At 33.3% G+C, this 16563-nt stretch overlaps 1 protein-coding gene and 1 long non-coding RNA gene across 4 annotated transcripts in view; both read left to right on the plus strand.

Moving 5' to 3' along the window:
• The window catches only part of LOC127841915 (uncharacterized), a 140360-nt gene that overhangs the window by 83420 nt on the left and 40377 nt on the right, over positions 1 to 16563 (plus strand). The window lies entirely within an intron of this gene.
• LOC127841928 (uncharacterized) lies at positions 1189 to 2536 on the plus strand. The gene is made up of 3 exons (XR_008031436.1): positions 1189 to 1322; positions 1991 to 2050; positions 2493 to 2536. It is a non-coding gene; the product is annotated as an uncharacterized LOC127841928 (long non-coding RNA).

Below are 16563 nucleotides of genomic sequence, written 5' to 3' on the forward strand. Positions count from 1 at the left end.
AAACTTAAATGACATCATTTTAAGGGAACTTAAATGACATCATTTTTTCGACGAAATGACGTCATAAATCCAGAGAAATTATCCAGTTAAACTCTTTTACAATGTAAATAAACGGTGAAAAAAGCATAAAATAAAAAGAAAATTTGTTTTATTCACTCATGATCATAAATAATACATATTTTCACTGTGCCACTTGTGAAAATATTGTTTTATATGATCACCCGTGAAATAAAATCGATATTCCATCGAATCCAACAAATATCCTCTATTTATTAATCATATCAGCCCTTTGCAATCTTTATTTCATACATATGTGAAGAACGAGTGCATGTGTTTGCAGGCCAAGTGAAAATTTTAATGCAGTCGTCCTGCATGACGAGTGCAGTTAAGAAATATTTTTGTCCCCTGATGACTGTTCTAATGACAGAGGTAAGACAAAATATTATTATAAGAGCATGTAAAAAATGTGTATGACTTCCACAAACAACTGTAAGACAAGTTGCAACTTAAGTCATTTGATTAATGGTTGCCAGTTTTTCAGCAGTTGAATATGGAAAGTTGATTTATAGAAGCTCAGAGAAAGCCAAAATACTATCACTAAAACAAAACCAGGAGCCGTATTCACCAATAATAAACTCAAACTTAAACTCAAACTCAGACTTTGACTCAGACTTAGACTTACAAAAGACAGACTCAGGATTCGTATTCACGAACGTGTTTGGAAATAGACTTCAATAAGATCGTTTATTTTCATGACGTCACGACTAAGCGAACTTTCTAGTATGGAAAACGCGCCAAATAGTGTCATAAATTTCAGAAGACATTTCTGATACAACTTTGACGATGGAGTGTTTGTCAGTTGATAAAAGCGAAATGAAGCGTCAGAAGGCTCCAGATTTGACCGAGCCAGCAAAGATTGTTTTGAACGCGCTGGTTCGTGACCACTGGAGCCTTTTATTCGGCGAATATAAGGAAATCGGAGCCGAAAAAATTTCCGTTATTCGAAGAAAAAATGGGATGAGGTGCCGAGCAGAATATCATTGTAAGTTATATGTTATTTTAGTATCTGCCTTATATTTTTAATATTTGATTTAATAGCATACGATTGGATTTGCTACCGATGTCATTTTTTACTAAAGCCGCATTATGCACAATGTAACTAAGGATTTTGGATGCGATTTTGGAATCTTTTTGTTTCAAATGTTATGATTTATAGTACAGTTGCACGTTCTCTGTGCCCAAAATTTGCACACGTGAATTGTTATTTAAGTATTTACAATGGAATATTTGTGCTAAAACGGATAACTGTACCATTTTAGAAGGTATTTTTTAGTTCTCATCTTGTACCCTGTTAGATTCGTAACCATTATTTTATTTGTATCCGTAAACCATCTTCACATTTCTAAATGAACTTAACATTTACTACACGTTGACATTGATAACTGTTACCCTATTTGTCGTTTATATTCAAATAATCAACAGCCATGGTGGTAATACCGTAAACATAAAATGCAATATGTTTAATAAATACTTCTATTAAATTTACTATACACACATGCACATGACATGCCATTTTTATTTAATATTTAAATTTCAGATTCTGAATTTTGGGTCGCAAGAACCGGAGAGCCTTTGTGTCTGTTAATATAAAATTATTATTTTTATTTTATTTACATAGCCTTCAAAACAAGTAGATTTTTTATATTGTATATACTAGTATTACAATAACTGTATTGAAATGATGTATCTTTGGCTATCATAATTGAACATTTATTAAATGTATGCAGCATATTATATCTTCTGAGTTTGTGATATGTAGTCAGTATTATGAAACATGTTCACTGAACTGTAAACGCTTTGAAATAATTAATCCACTTTTATTTTGCAACAAAATACATTGTCATTAAATGCCACACATAAAGTAACAACACAAATGAACATAATTATCAACTTATTACGTAGTTTTATTGATCATATATATGTTTTTTAGTTGTTGCATCACAGATGTCGATTTGGGCAAAAACAACAACGAGCAATCAGGAATAGAAAGGTACATGAAAAAATCAACATATACCTAACAATAAATATACATAACATGTATTGCATATTACGCTTCTATTTAAATGTGTGCATTAAAATATAATATACACACACTGAAATAAAATTGTTTGTATTATAAATTGTTGGTACTTTAAATCAAGTTTAAAAAAACAACAACATCGATACAAACATTCCTCTTGTTCCCATTTATAAACAGCAAATAACACACAATGCTACAATAAATGTTATCTTCATCGATAAATAATAACATCAGTAATTTATCCATACTAAATAAACTTTGAATTAACTGTTGTTACAGATACATCAAAACTACACATAATTGTTATGTTTAAAAATAGTATTATAATGAGCATAGGTGTACATGTATGTGCATAAGTGTTTTACAAAGCTATCTGTTTTAATAAATTGTTGCTTTTTTTTTGTTTTTGCAGCTTCTTCATATGCATTACAACAGCCAGCAGTGAAGAACACAATGGTAAATAAATATATTATCATATATATGCGAACCATATGTAAACATCACAGTGAACATGCAAACCATAGGTATATATCACATTGAACACAGTATACAATATAAAAGGGATTTACCCTTTAAAACAAAACAAAAGAAAAAACATGCAATAAATTTACATTAGACATTTTGTTTGAAAATTAACGCTGGGATTATTATAAATAAACTTAAGTATTGTATATAAACATTAGTTGACCATTGTATTGCAAAAAGAATGTAAGTTTTCGATATGTTTAAATATATATTTCAATTTGTCCGTAGCAAATCGTAACCACTAAAAAGATTGTCAATTTAAAACTTAATATTATGGTAGCACTTATTGGAGGTAAGTGCACAGCAAAAGATAACAGAATGTTCATTCTTATTTTTTTCAAAGGCATACATTGTCTATAATAATAGGTATTAAGAGAACACTTTAAAAGTATGAAACTTGCATTGATTGAATACCAGTTCTAAAAACTGGAATGACAATACTAGTCCATCTGAGAGAGCAAACACTGTTTAACTAATGTGTTACTATTTAGAATGAAAAATTATCATGCATACTTTGAAATAGAACTAGCATTATATATGCCAAAATTAAGTGCTAATGAATAGATTATGCGATATGCATTGATTTAAACATTTGAATGTCATAACATGAGAATACGTCCATTTATCAAAATTACACTTTTAAACCTTTTTTTCAGCATCCACAAAGAAGGCCGATAAAAGATTGTCCTACAATACATTAACTACGCTGACATCTGCAAACATGGAAAACGACATTGAACAGTTAAATCTAGAAATTAACAAATTGAGAAAATCCAAATGGAAAAACATTACTGCATTAAAAAAAATGAAGAACAATATTCCTTATGTATACAGGCAAAAACATTATATTACAATGGCAAAGTTTTAAATAGCTTGTAGACATTGAAGATGCTGAATTTGTGGATTGTTAGCAATTGTCAAAATTTTGTTGATACAACAAATTTCAGAAATATACAAATTCGCCATCTTCAATAGTCCAAGTTATACTACAAATCATATTTTTATTTTTTTTAACTACTCCATAACTCTATTTCTTATATTGAAATATGTTTATGTGTCCTTTTGTACTTTAATTTTAAATTTCCAGTCAATGTTTGTATGCTGTCTATCCATGAGCAATGGCTGAATATTAGCTTAAATACATTGATACACATACAATTTTTATACATTGTTCAACACCTACCATTTTCAAACTGATCTTTTAGTTGGCAGTTTCTCAAAATTCTGGCATCATGTGTCCGCCCTTGCCAGTTGGCATTGAAACTTGTTATTTTGTAGTGTGCATCACAGACAGCCTGTGAATATGAAATGTGCATAACATTTTTTCAATACATAAAATAAATTAACTATATAATAAATATTTTATTAATTTTACTATGTAAGTTGATATACAACTGATGACGTTTCTTAGTTAACGAATTACAACTGCTAAAATTAACATGTAATTGTTTAATAAATTATTTTTGTTAACAATAAACGTGAATCAGAGAAAAACAATTAAATTAAGTTTCAGCGTTACACAAAATTATTTGGTAAGCCATACCTGTACATTAATTGTGGGCCTTTCGACCTATGAAGTCTTCAACGTGATAATTAGACTGTTTTATGTGCACGTGTGTGCAATCAATACCATCCCAAGTGCATGGGAAACCTGAAAGTTAATCACTTAAAATTAAGAAATCTTAAGGGAAATTTAAAAATTCATAAATAAATGGATTGTGGTTTAAATGTAATGTGATTTGTGACTGTATGTCTGTTATATGAAATGAAAGTTTTACCTTAAGTCAGTTAAATGTTATGTAATATGCTGACATGTGTTAAATTGATTATCAAATTTAATATCATCATTATTGAAAATGCAATGAATAAGGTCATGTGAAAATTAAATATGTTTACAGCTGTCGAGTGTTTTTATTATTTTTAGAATACAGCACATTAAAACCATACACTTTCTGTCAATAAATGCATATTATACAACATTTGCATCACAAATATATTTTATATGGCAACTCAATTAATTCATAGACAGACAGACGGACAGAGGTATACATGGACGAAAACGTTTATATCATTCAATGTCCTGAAATATTTCCAAGGAATTCGTTCGGTCGATAAACACTCTTTCAACTCTCAAATAATTATTAAAACGCAAGTGGCCTTGTGCGGCGGCCATTTTAAATTTGTACGTGCGTATATACAAAGTTACGTCGCGATTGTATTACGTAAGTCTAAACATTGTAGACTTAGCACTTGAGACTTACCTTACTGAGTCTGAGTGTAAAACTTACCGTTTTATGTTTCGTGAATTAAGTTTTGTTAGCCTGAGTTTGAGTCTGAGTCAGAAACTTGAGCTGAGTCTAAGATTTGAGACTTACGTACATTTGTGAATACGGCTCCTGGATAATAACAATGCTTTAATGCTCATATAAGACTGTATGAAAATGGATATAATGTGGTGGATACAGGAATTTCATAAACAAAAACGAACAATCTTTAGAGAAAATTCAGATATAAGGTTCTATACTGATGCATCTCTAGAAGGCTGGGGTGCAGTTTACGAAGGTGTACATATTGGTGGTAGATGGTCAGACAGGCTATTTCACATGAATGACCTGGAGTTAAAAGCAATCATGTTTGGTTTGAAGCGGTTCAGGATGCAATTAAAAGATTAAAATGTTCAAGTTTTTTCTGATAATTCCACAGCCACGTCACCATGCAATTGGGTGGTATTATTTCTGGAGACTTTAATTTAGTAGCTGTTAAAATTTGGAATTGGTGTATAGAAAACAACATTTGGTTAACATGTTCTCATGTTGCAGGGTCATTAAACTGCGAAGCAGACAAAGCTTCCAGAAATTTTAATGATAAATTGATTTGGAAATTACATTCAAAACTTTTTGCAAATATATGTAAAAGATGGGGATAACCGGATATTGACCTGTTCGCAACCAGGTTAAATGCTCAAATATCATCTATCAATGTTCCTGGAAACCTGATCAAGAAGCACAACTCATAGATGCATTTTTTTGTAATTGGAACACATGGAATTGTGTTTATTTATGCCCTCCTTTCAGTTTTTAGGGACAATGCATCCAAAAAGTCAGACTGGATCAGGCAACAGACATTGTAATTGCAACGTTATGGCCAACACAGACATGCGTGATTCCCACAGTTGATGGAAATTCTGGTGGATTTACCAATTATAATCTTGAAACGGCACAAGCTACTTCAACTTCCATATCAACAGGGATCGAACAGCCACTGAGGAAAAAACTCAAGCTGATTGTGTGCAAAGTGTTGGGGAAAGTTTTAGAAAACAAGGTATTTCAGAACAGTCTACCAACATACTAATGTGTTCCTGGAAAAGAGGAAAAAAGAAACAGTACCAGGTATTCATATCAAGATGGTTTTGTTACTGTGGTGAAAGGCAAATCATGTTATAAATTTTCTCCAAATGTGGCAGAAGCGATTGCATTTTTAACTGATCAGTTTAACAATGGACTTGGTAATGACAGTTTAAACACAGCCGGAGGTGCATATTTGTCTCTTGGTTTTAATTATGAAGGATTCAGAATCGGATTACATCCTCTTATAATGGGATACATGAAAGGAATTTTTCAGTTTGAAGCTACCTAAAACAAAAAACACAGAAATATGGGATGTTTAACCTGTGCTTGAATATTTGAGAAATCTTTCACCAATAAAACACTTAAAGTTAAAGGACTTAACTATGAAGCTTGCAATTATTGTTGCTATATATTGTTGCCTTAACGAATGCTGCGCAAGTTCAGTCGTTACATTTTTAAACTGTTAAAATATAAGAAAGTTAAGCAACTAGTTCGTTGTTCAGTTCTCTAGTTTGTTGAAACAAAAACAGGCCTTACTTTAATGTTTCATTTATGACTTTAAAGGCCTACCCTCCAGATAGGAGACCTTGTATGTATACTGTTTTAAAAGAATATTTGTGTCGCAAGAAACACCTAGGGTTGTAAACAGTTGTTTATTAGTTATATTAAGCCTTACGATGCAGTTAGTAAGGACACCATATCATGATGGATTCGATTTATCACGACATGAAGTGGAATCAATGTTCAGGAATTTGGAGCAAATAGTGTAAGGAGTGCAGAAGTGTCTACAGTGCATGCAAATCATGTACCAATATCAACAAGTCTTGTCAAGGCATGGTGTTCAAATGAAAGTACTTTTGCAAAGTTCTATTGTAAGAAGATAAAAAGCACTGATACATTTCAAGATGGTGTCTTAGTGTAGAGAATGCTGATTCATAGTAAAAAAGGTATGCCTTTGTTTATCACATTATTGCTTTGAAATACCATTTAAGAAGGACAGAAATTCTTTAGACGAAATAGAATTTAAAAATTAAACGAGACTTACCGTGGTTAAGTTGACGTTTAATTTCAATTCTATGAGTTAGAGAATTGATGGAGCGCTTAAATCCACCCAGGGTAACCCTGCAAACCAACTTCAAGGAAGTTTTAAATATGACAATTTTAAGATATTGTTCAAAAATATTACTTTCATTTCATTGTTCAACTGATAAAATATAATAATAATGTGAGAAACATCAGGGTTTCGGAAACTGCTTTGCGCATGCCCAACGTTACATATCTCATTTTAGCCCACCATCAATTCTAAAGCTCATAGAATTGAAATTAAACGTCAATTAAACTAAATACAAGTGTATTACAAAATGCTGAAATAGTAACTACCTGATCAATACATTTTAGTTTGAGTATCATGAAAATGTGGACAATCCATTAAATAATGGTAAAAAATTACAAATTCTAGTTTAAAATAAAACATATTGATAATTTTATAATGAATAATAATGGTAATTATACATCCTAGTTATATTAAATAATAATAATAAAACAACATGTTAATTTGTGAAAAATTGCTTTTAAAATCTAAACATTATTATGGTTTTTACAAATAAGTATACTAAATTATAACAGACGCATAAAGCAATAATATTATTAATAATCAACCCAGTCATCAATTTGATTTAAACAATTTGTATAAATGAACTGTAGTCATGCATACTTTTAAATTGTACTACAATCGTCAATGATAGTATGTATTGCATAAATTTCCCATCGTCTTGTTTGATTTGCTTTATCAAACTGATAAAATATTTAGTGTTTACATCTGGAAATGTCACTAATCCTGTTTCACTTTCAGTGTGAATAGTTTTGTAAACAACGTAAATTCTTTTTCAAAAGTTGACAATAACGTGGTAAAATAATGTTTAAAAAGTAAACCATTTGAATAATAGGTCCAAATGCACAACGAATGAATGTGTACAGTGCTTTTTAGCTCCACTGGCCAAAGGCCAGCGGGGCTTGTCATGGTCCTGTGTCCGTCGTGTGTGCGTCAGTGCGTCCGTGCGTTAACTTTTTCTTTAAACATCTTCTTCTCCTAAACTACTGGTCCAATTCTGATGAGATCAGGAATGTTCATGTGGTGAACCTCTTTCAAATTCAGGGGTTTTTTTGGCCCGATTTTATAGCTGAAATTCGGCTATGTTCCCAATCCCAAAAAGTACACTTTTTTCCCAAAATGTGGCAAAAAATTCCAAATTTCCAAAAAAAAAAAAAATTTTTTTTTTTTAGTTTTTTTTTTAAAGAAGTCTAACGTGTATTTTATCTCAATTTTAATTCAATTACATCTAACAAAGTATTATACGATTTAGTTCTTTTAATTTGAATGATTATATTATAAAGGGTTATATCAAATTTAGTATTTCTCTTATCAGTGGACTTTTCGTGTGGAAAAAAAGGCTAATGAATTTATTTTCCCAATTTCATGAAAATGCCGATAAAATTCCCAATTCCAAAGCCATGGGCTATCTTCCCAAAAAGTGGAAAAAAAAACCTGAAATTTGTTCAAATTATGCCCCTGGGGTCAAATTTGACCCTGCCCCGGGGGGTCAAAAAATTGAAAATTTGCTTATATAAGGCCTATTTTGTGCAAACTTTATAAATCTTCTTGTCCATAACCATTGGGCCTAGGGCTACCAAATTTGGTATGTAGTGACATCTTATAGTCCTCTACCAAGTTTGTTCAAATTATGCCCCTGGGGTCAAATTTGACCCTGCCCTGGGGGGTTAAAAAATTGAAAATTTGCTTATATAAGGCCTATTTTGTGCAAACTTTAAAAATCTTCTTGTCCATAACCATTGGGCCTTACCTGGGCTACCAAATTTGCTATGTAGTGACATTTTATAGTCCTTTACCAAGTTTGTTCAAATTATGTCCCTGGGGTCAAATTTGACCCTGCCCCGGGGGGTCAAAAAATTGAAAATTTGCTTATATAAGGCCTATTTTGTGCAAACTTTAAAAATCTTCTTGTCCATAACCATTGGACCTAGGGCTACCAAATTTGCTATGTAGTGACATCTTATAGTCCTCTACGAAGTTTTTTCAAATTATGCCCCTGGGGTCAAATTTGACCCTGCCCTGGGGGGTTCAAAAATTGAAAATTTGCTTATATAAGGCCTATTTTGTGCAAACTTTAAAAATCTTCTTGTCCATAACCATTGGGCCTAGGGCTACCAAATTTGCTATGTAGTGACATCTTATAGTCCTCTACCAAGTTTGTTCAAATTATGCCCCTGGGGTCAAATTTGACCCTGCCCTGGGGGGTTAAAAAATTGAAAATTTGCTTATATAAGGCCTATTTTGTGCAAACTTTAAAAATCTTCTTGTCCATAACCATTGGGCCTTACCTGGGCTACCAAATTTGCTATGTAGTGACATTTTATAGTCCTTTACCAAGTTTGTTCAAATTATGTCCCTGGGGTCAAATTTGACCCTGCCCCGGGGGGTCAAAAAATTGAAAATTTGCTTATATAAGGCCTATTTTGTGAAAACTTTAAAAATCTAACTGTCCATAACCATTGGGCCAAGGGCTACCAAATTTGGTATATAGTGACATCTTATAGTCCTCTACCAAGTTTGTTCAAATTATGCCCCTGGGGTCAAATTTGACCCTGCCATGGGTGGATAAAAAATTGAAAATTTGCTTATATAAGGCCTATTTTGTGAAAACTTTAAAAATCTTTACGTCCATAACAATTGGACCAAGGGCTACCAAAATTGGTATGTAGTGACATCTTATAGTCCTCTACGAAGTTTTTTCAAATTATGCCCCTGGGGTCAAATTTGACCCTGCCCTGGGGGGTTCAAAAATTGAAAAGTTGCTTATATAAGGCCTATTTTGTGCAAACTTTAAAAATCTTCTTGTCCATAACCATTGGGCCTAGGGCTACCAAATTTGCTATGTAGTGACATCTTATAGTCCTCTACCAAGTTTGTTCAAATTATGCCCCTGGGGTCAAATTTGACCCTGCCCTGGGGGGTTAAAAAATTGAAAATTTGCTTATATAAGGCCTATTTTGTGCAAACTTTAAAAATCTTCTTGTCCATAACCATTGGGCCTTACCTGGGCTACCAAATTTGCTATGTAGTGACATTTTATAGTCCTTTACCAAGTTTGTTCAAATTATGTCCCTGGGGTCAAATTTGACCCTGCCCCGGGGGGTCAAAAAATTGAAAATTTGCTTATATAAGGCCTATTTTGTGAAAACTTTAAAAATCTAACTGTCCATAACCATTGGGCCAAGGGCTACCAAATTTGGTATATAGTGACATCTTATAGTCCTCTACCAAGTTTGTTCAAATTATGCCCCTGGGGTCAAATTTGACCCTGCCCTGGGGGGTCAAAAAATTGAAAATTTGCTTATATAAGGCCTATTTTGTGCAAACTTTAAAAATCTTCTTGTCCATAACCGTATGGCATAGGGCTACCAAATTTGGTATGTAATGACATCTTATAGTCCTCTACCAAGTTTTTCAAATTAAGCCCCTGGGATCAAATTTGACCCTTTTCCCAGGGGTCACAAAATTGACCATATGCATTGGGCCCATTTTGTGCAAACTATAAAAATCTTCTTGTCCATAACCATTGGGCCTATTTCTACCAAATTCGGTAGGTAGTGACATATAATAGTTCTCTACAGAGTTTGTTCAAATTATGCCCCTGGGAACAAATTTGACCTTGCTCCAGGGGTCACAAAAATGAACATATGCTTAAATAAGGCCTATTGTGTGCAAACTTTAAAAATCTTCTTGTTCTTAATTATAGAGCCTAGGGCTACTAAATTTGGTATGTAGTGAAATCTAATAGTCCTCTACCAAATTTGTTCAAATTATTCTCCTGGGCTCAAATTTGACCCGGCCCCGGGGGTCACAAAACTGTACATATGACGTTTACCAGTGGAGATTACTGCGGCCGTTTGGCTGTGACCAACAACAACATCAACATCTTGTAAACATGAGATAAAACCCTGTCATTTAGTGCCATTTTAGGTCAGATGGTGACTGCTTACAAAGGCATTGAAGTAAGAACATGTGTTATGAATGTTTTTCTTACAAACTGAAAAAAGTCGGGTTTTATTTAAATATGTCGAAAGTGACCATATATCCGGATGAAGATATTTTGGATGACATGTTAATTTCATGTCTTTTTTGCAGTGTTTAAACCAGTTTAATAATATATTATTGATTTTAAAAACACAACTTCCATGAACATAATTATTTCAAGAAAAGTCAATATATGATACTGCACGGTAAACTCAAACTTTGTATCCAAGAGAAGGTGTTGAAATTAATGAAGTGCAATGTTCTTAACTATCGTATATGCTGCTTTTTAATAACTAATGATTCATTGTTCCATTTGTGAATTGTGACTCATGAATTGTGGATATGATTGTCAATTGCTCAACAATCCATATATATTTCTGACCATTTTATAATTTTCTTAATATAAGTTATGAATTGATCTTAGAAGTCAAATGTATTACCGTAATAACTCTATGTTTTCGGACACTCTAAGTTTTCGGACACCCCCTTTTTTAGCAAAAATAATTATTTTTCATGACTCGTAATTTTCGGACACACGATTTTTCGTCCATTATTTATGTCTCTAAGTTTTCGGACAGAATATTTTGCAGCGCTATTTTACCAAATTTCGGTCCTGTTTTCGATATCTAATGACACTTTGATCATGTGGTTTGACAACATGATTAACATCATAAAACATGGAAGGTGCATGCCTAAGGGTAACGGACCATTACATTGCGTTATTGGGTAAATAACCTTGTAAACCGGTATTAAACAATGGTTTCGCCCGATAGCATAAGCGTTATGAAACTTAACAGTACCAATTAACAGTTCAATTATCTACCGCAATGGTCCTACCCCTTCTAAGTAAAATAACTGTGACAAATACTAAACTCTTCAAAGTGTGATGCACCCTATTGCAAGTTTTACGAACAATGGAAGATGTTAGAAAACAACTATCTGAAATGAACAAACAAAGAATTCATAGTTTGTATTTTTGCGTTAATTACAGGTTCATACTAGCGAGTATCGGTACGTCACATTCTCATATTTGATCTCGTAGGTCAAAGTACAACCTTGAAGTAACTTTCTGTCAAATAAATTAAGCATTTAAAATTATTTAAAATGCAGTGCAAATATATATAACTGTAATTTATACTATTCGGCATGGTATTTTACAACGGCATGCTATTACCGGTAGTCCTTGATACAATTGACGCTATTTTCGGACACTTCAGTTTTAGAATCTAAGTTTTCGGACACCTGCATTTTGTGAATATTTTTCGTATCTATGTTTTCGGACACGAAATAAATTAATTATTTTTAAGTGTCCGAAAACATAGAGTAATTACGGTACTTAATTAAATACATTTATAAATATAAAGAAATAATCTTTAGATTATCATAATATTCTCAGGCCTGTTGGTCTTAGGGATGTGTGGGTTGATGAGCAATTTCTCCTTTTATCACAATTATTTCTACCCTACTTGATCATTTCCTTCATATTCCATTTTAATTTAATTGACGTCTGCAACCTCTTTCAAATTGGGAAAGTCCAAAATGTGTCGTTTGGTAAAGGGTTAAGGCATTTTGATTCTTATGGGTCTTGTGAATCTGTTTCAAATCAAATGCGTAGATTTGATCTTCAGCATCTAAAAAAATGTGAAATAGAAAGAACGACAATATCTTTTGGAGAGATAAATGTACCGACGTTATAAGCAAAGGACCTGTGCAACAATTCCCAGGCTTTTAAGTCTGATGAGTTAACACGGTAGTAACTTTTTCCATATATAAAAATGCTCACCCTTCCAACTTTAAACCCCCAGTGGGACGAGGGATAGAAAGAGAAAGTCACATGCTTGAGTACATTTCAACCCATGCGAAAGCACGTATTTTTCGCAAAGAAAAAACAGTGGAGCGATACATTGCCATCATGGCCCTCTTGTTTTATAAAAATTAGGGCAGAATGTTTGGCGCTACTTCAACACGTGTTGTTTACAGACTTGCAACAAAAGACTGATGACATTTTTGTGAGTAAAGTAGTAATACAAGCCAAGATGGCAACCAAAATACACAAGGCCTAACTTGCGGAAGTTCCGTAGATAGTCGATGTATCACAATTGCCATAAGTCAGCTCTTTTTCAATGGCAAATTTTTTTTTCCTTAAAAAATCTGGCATAAATTTCCCCAAAGTGGCAAAAAAATCTCATTTCTTGTCTCGACCATAACTTTGCCATCTATTTGCCATATGGTTTTTATGTCCCCCATTATAGTAGTGGGGGATATATTGTTTTTGCCCTGTCTGTTAAGGGGTTGGTCTGTTGGTCTGTTGGTTGGTTGGTTGGTTGGTTTGCGCCAACTTAACATTTTGCAATAACTTTTGCTATTTTGAAGATGGCAACTTCATATTTGGCATGCATGTGTATCTAATGAAGCTGCACATTTTGAGTGGTGAAAGGTCAAGGTCAAGGTCATCCTTCAAGGTCAGGGGTCAAATATATGTGGCCAAAATCCCTCATTTTATGAATACTTTTGCAATATTGAAGATAGCAACTTGATATTTGGCATGCATGTGTATCTCATGGAGCTGCACATTTTGAGTGGTGAAAGGTCAAGGTCATACTTCAAGGTCAGAGGTCAAATATATGTGGCCCAAATCGCTTATTTTATGAAAACTTTTGCAATATTGAAGATAGCAACTTGATATTTGGCATGCATGTGTATCTCATGGAGGTGCACATTTTGAGTGGTGAAAAGTCAAGATCAAGGTCATCCTTCAAGGTCAGAGGTCAAATATATGTGGCCTAAATCGCTTATTTTATGAATACTTTTGCAATATTGAAGATAGCAACTTGATATTTGGCATGCATGTGTATCTCATGGAGCTGCACATTTTGAGTGGTGAAAGGTCAAGTTCAAGGTCATCCTTCAAGGTCAAATATATGGGTCAAAATTGCTTATGTAATGTCACTTCTGCAATATTGAAGCTAGCAATTTTATATTTGAAATGCGTGTGTATCTCAAGGAGCTGCACATTTTGAGTGGTGAAGAGTCAAGGTCAAGGTCATATAGGGGGACATTGTGTTTCACAAACACATCTTGTTAAGATATGCAGATATGTATTCCATCATAATACGAAGAGTCACGTTTAACATCGTTCCCTCTTCCTCAAAGATCATATTTAGTTGTCGAAAGGTCAAAATAAAAAAATTCTTTCTCGGCCATAACTTTGCCATACATTGATGGATTTAAAAACTACTTTGCTCAAATGTAAGCCATAATCAAAAAAAATTTGCATATTGAACCAGTCTCCAGAAATGAAAAGTCTAGAGCAATCTTAGAGGTCAAAGGTCAAACTTAAAAACAAGTATGGAATGTGTTCACATATCAATACAGTGCCCCAGATAAGCTGCGTAACTGCGTCTTTCACCCTATTAAAATGTTTAAAAACGCAAAGAAATACAATATCATGCGTATTGAAATCGCAACCAATTTGACTTTTACGCAAATTCGTCACATTTGATGCCTAAGATACAATAGCTTAGACCGAAAATGCTTTTTTTTTGTTGCTCATTTTCGGTATTTTCTCTTTCGAATTATTATCGTAACGCTGCGACGGTTTCATTCAGCAAGCGCCTTGATGACGGAGCAGGAAAACAGTCAAAGTTAGTCAAATGCTCTGCGGACTAGATTTCATAGTCAAATATTGTCTGACCAAATTATTTACGACGACATACATGCGTTTTCAATCTGACTTAATATGTCGCTCATTGCGCATGTATTTGTAAAGCGTCTGTACGTTCAGTTTCTTTAACGATGCGAAATAAAATAAGTCTAAGAAAGGTCGAAAGATGTCCGCGATTGTTGCGCCAAAATATCAGTCATTCCCAAACTTTTTAGAAGAGCTGCCTCAACTACTGGAAGTTCTACCTAAGGGTGCATTGACTGAGTGAACAATTTCTAGAACATGTTTATATGTTTGACAGTTGCATAGATGTCAGTTTTTTTTCTAAGTTTTAAAGTTAAAGTTTATATTATGGACAGTTTCAGGGATTAAAGATGTTATGAAACATCAGTTTATTAAAGTTAATTATGATAGTTTACAGTTTATTTAATCAATACAAGTGTGCAGCTTCAACAGAAGTAAAGAGACAATGATTTTAAGGTATGCATTTTTATAACTCAGTTCACCCTATTTCAAGAATGAAATCACCCTATATTTCAAAATCAATGGGTTAAAACCCTATTTCCCAAATAATTATCTGGGGCACTGTCAATATCAATCATACCGACACATGTCTTGTTAATTTTGAATATACAGTCAAATCTGAGAACAGCGGTCAGTCAAGGCAAAAGACAAAAGTGACCGTTGTCCACAGGTGACCGTTGTTTTTGGATTACAATGTTAAGATGGTTGGTCAGTTGGTAATATTGCTACGTCATTACCCCACCCAGTCGTTCGCATACAGTGTAAAACAAAGACTCATTGCCAATAACTCAGGATAATAACAGAAATAACTTACGTTGAATAATACAGAATAATATCTTATAGATTGATTTAATTTCATATTGTTAAATTAAATCAATGACTTTATCAACACGAGTATAATTGTTTACTCACGCATCTCGTTCATTCAGTGAATAAAGCTTGTCACGTGCCATTGATGTCAAGTCCGAACAAGTCTAAAAAGCGGATTCGGTGTCATAAACGAATAGTACGGTGTAACTTTACCGTTCTCATTCAAAGAAAAAGACGTTAAATTTTGTTAAAATTATTCGTATGCAAACATCACATAAACATCTTTTCCATTCAACAACCTCATACAAAATACAAACATAAATTCATTCTTTATCAAAAAAACATAGCACATCATGTACAAAAAACAAGATTACTTATCACGCAAAAAACTTCAAAACACACACAACCATTCTCACTTGCAACAATCAAGAAATTCACTCCACGCTAAAAAATCCTCTTTCATAAATGCCTAAAGTTTGTTATAAATGTTGCAAATCAGTGCAGGGCCAAAAAAAACTTCTTTGCAAGGGGCCTCTTTTCCTTCCCCTTAACCAAAAAGGCCCTTTCCCCAACAGAATTTTTTTTTAAATCATGTGTTTTTCTCTAAATTTCCAATCTACCTCAGTATTTTTCATTCCCCATGCCAGAAAATTTTGTCTTTTTTCCCTAAAAAAGACTGTGGCCCTGTCCCCAAAGTTGGTGTTTTGGCCCTGCAGTGTATGTTTTGCCTTTAAAGCGGATCACAAATCCTCTTATTGCCTTCTTATAAAAACACTCGCCAGCTTAATGTTGTTTTTTAACACTTAATCAGCGATAAAGATCAACTGACTTTGTCACACACTCATGCGTTATGCCTGCAGACGATAATTGCTATTAACACACATTGATATTGTTAATTTCACCTGTTCCATGCAATAAAAATGCAAATTTAATAATAATGGTGAGACAATTTTAATTACCTGTCATGGATGCACAAACGCCGATTGTGATCCTTTGTTTCGACTGTTTCTCAATACCC

Source organism: Dreissena polymorpha, chromosome 8, assembly GCF_020536995.1.
Source record: "Dreissena polymorpha isolate Duluth1 chromosome 8, UMN_Dpol_1.0, whole genome shotgun sequence".
NCBI lineage: Eukaryota > Metazoa > Mollusca > Bivalvia > Myida > Dreissenidae > Dreissena > Dreissena polymorpha.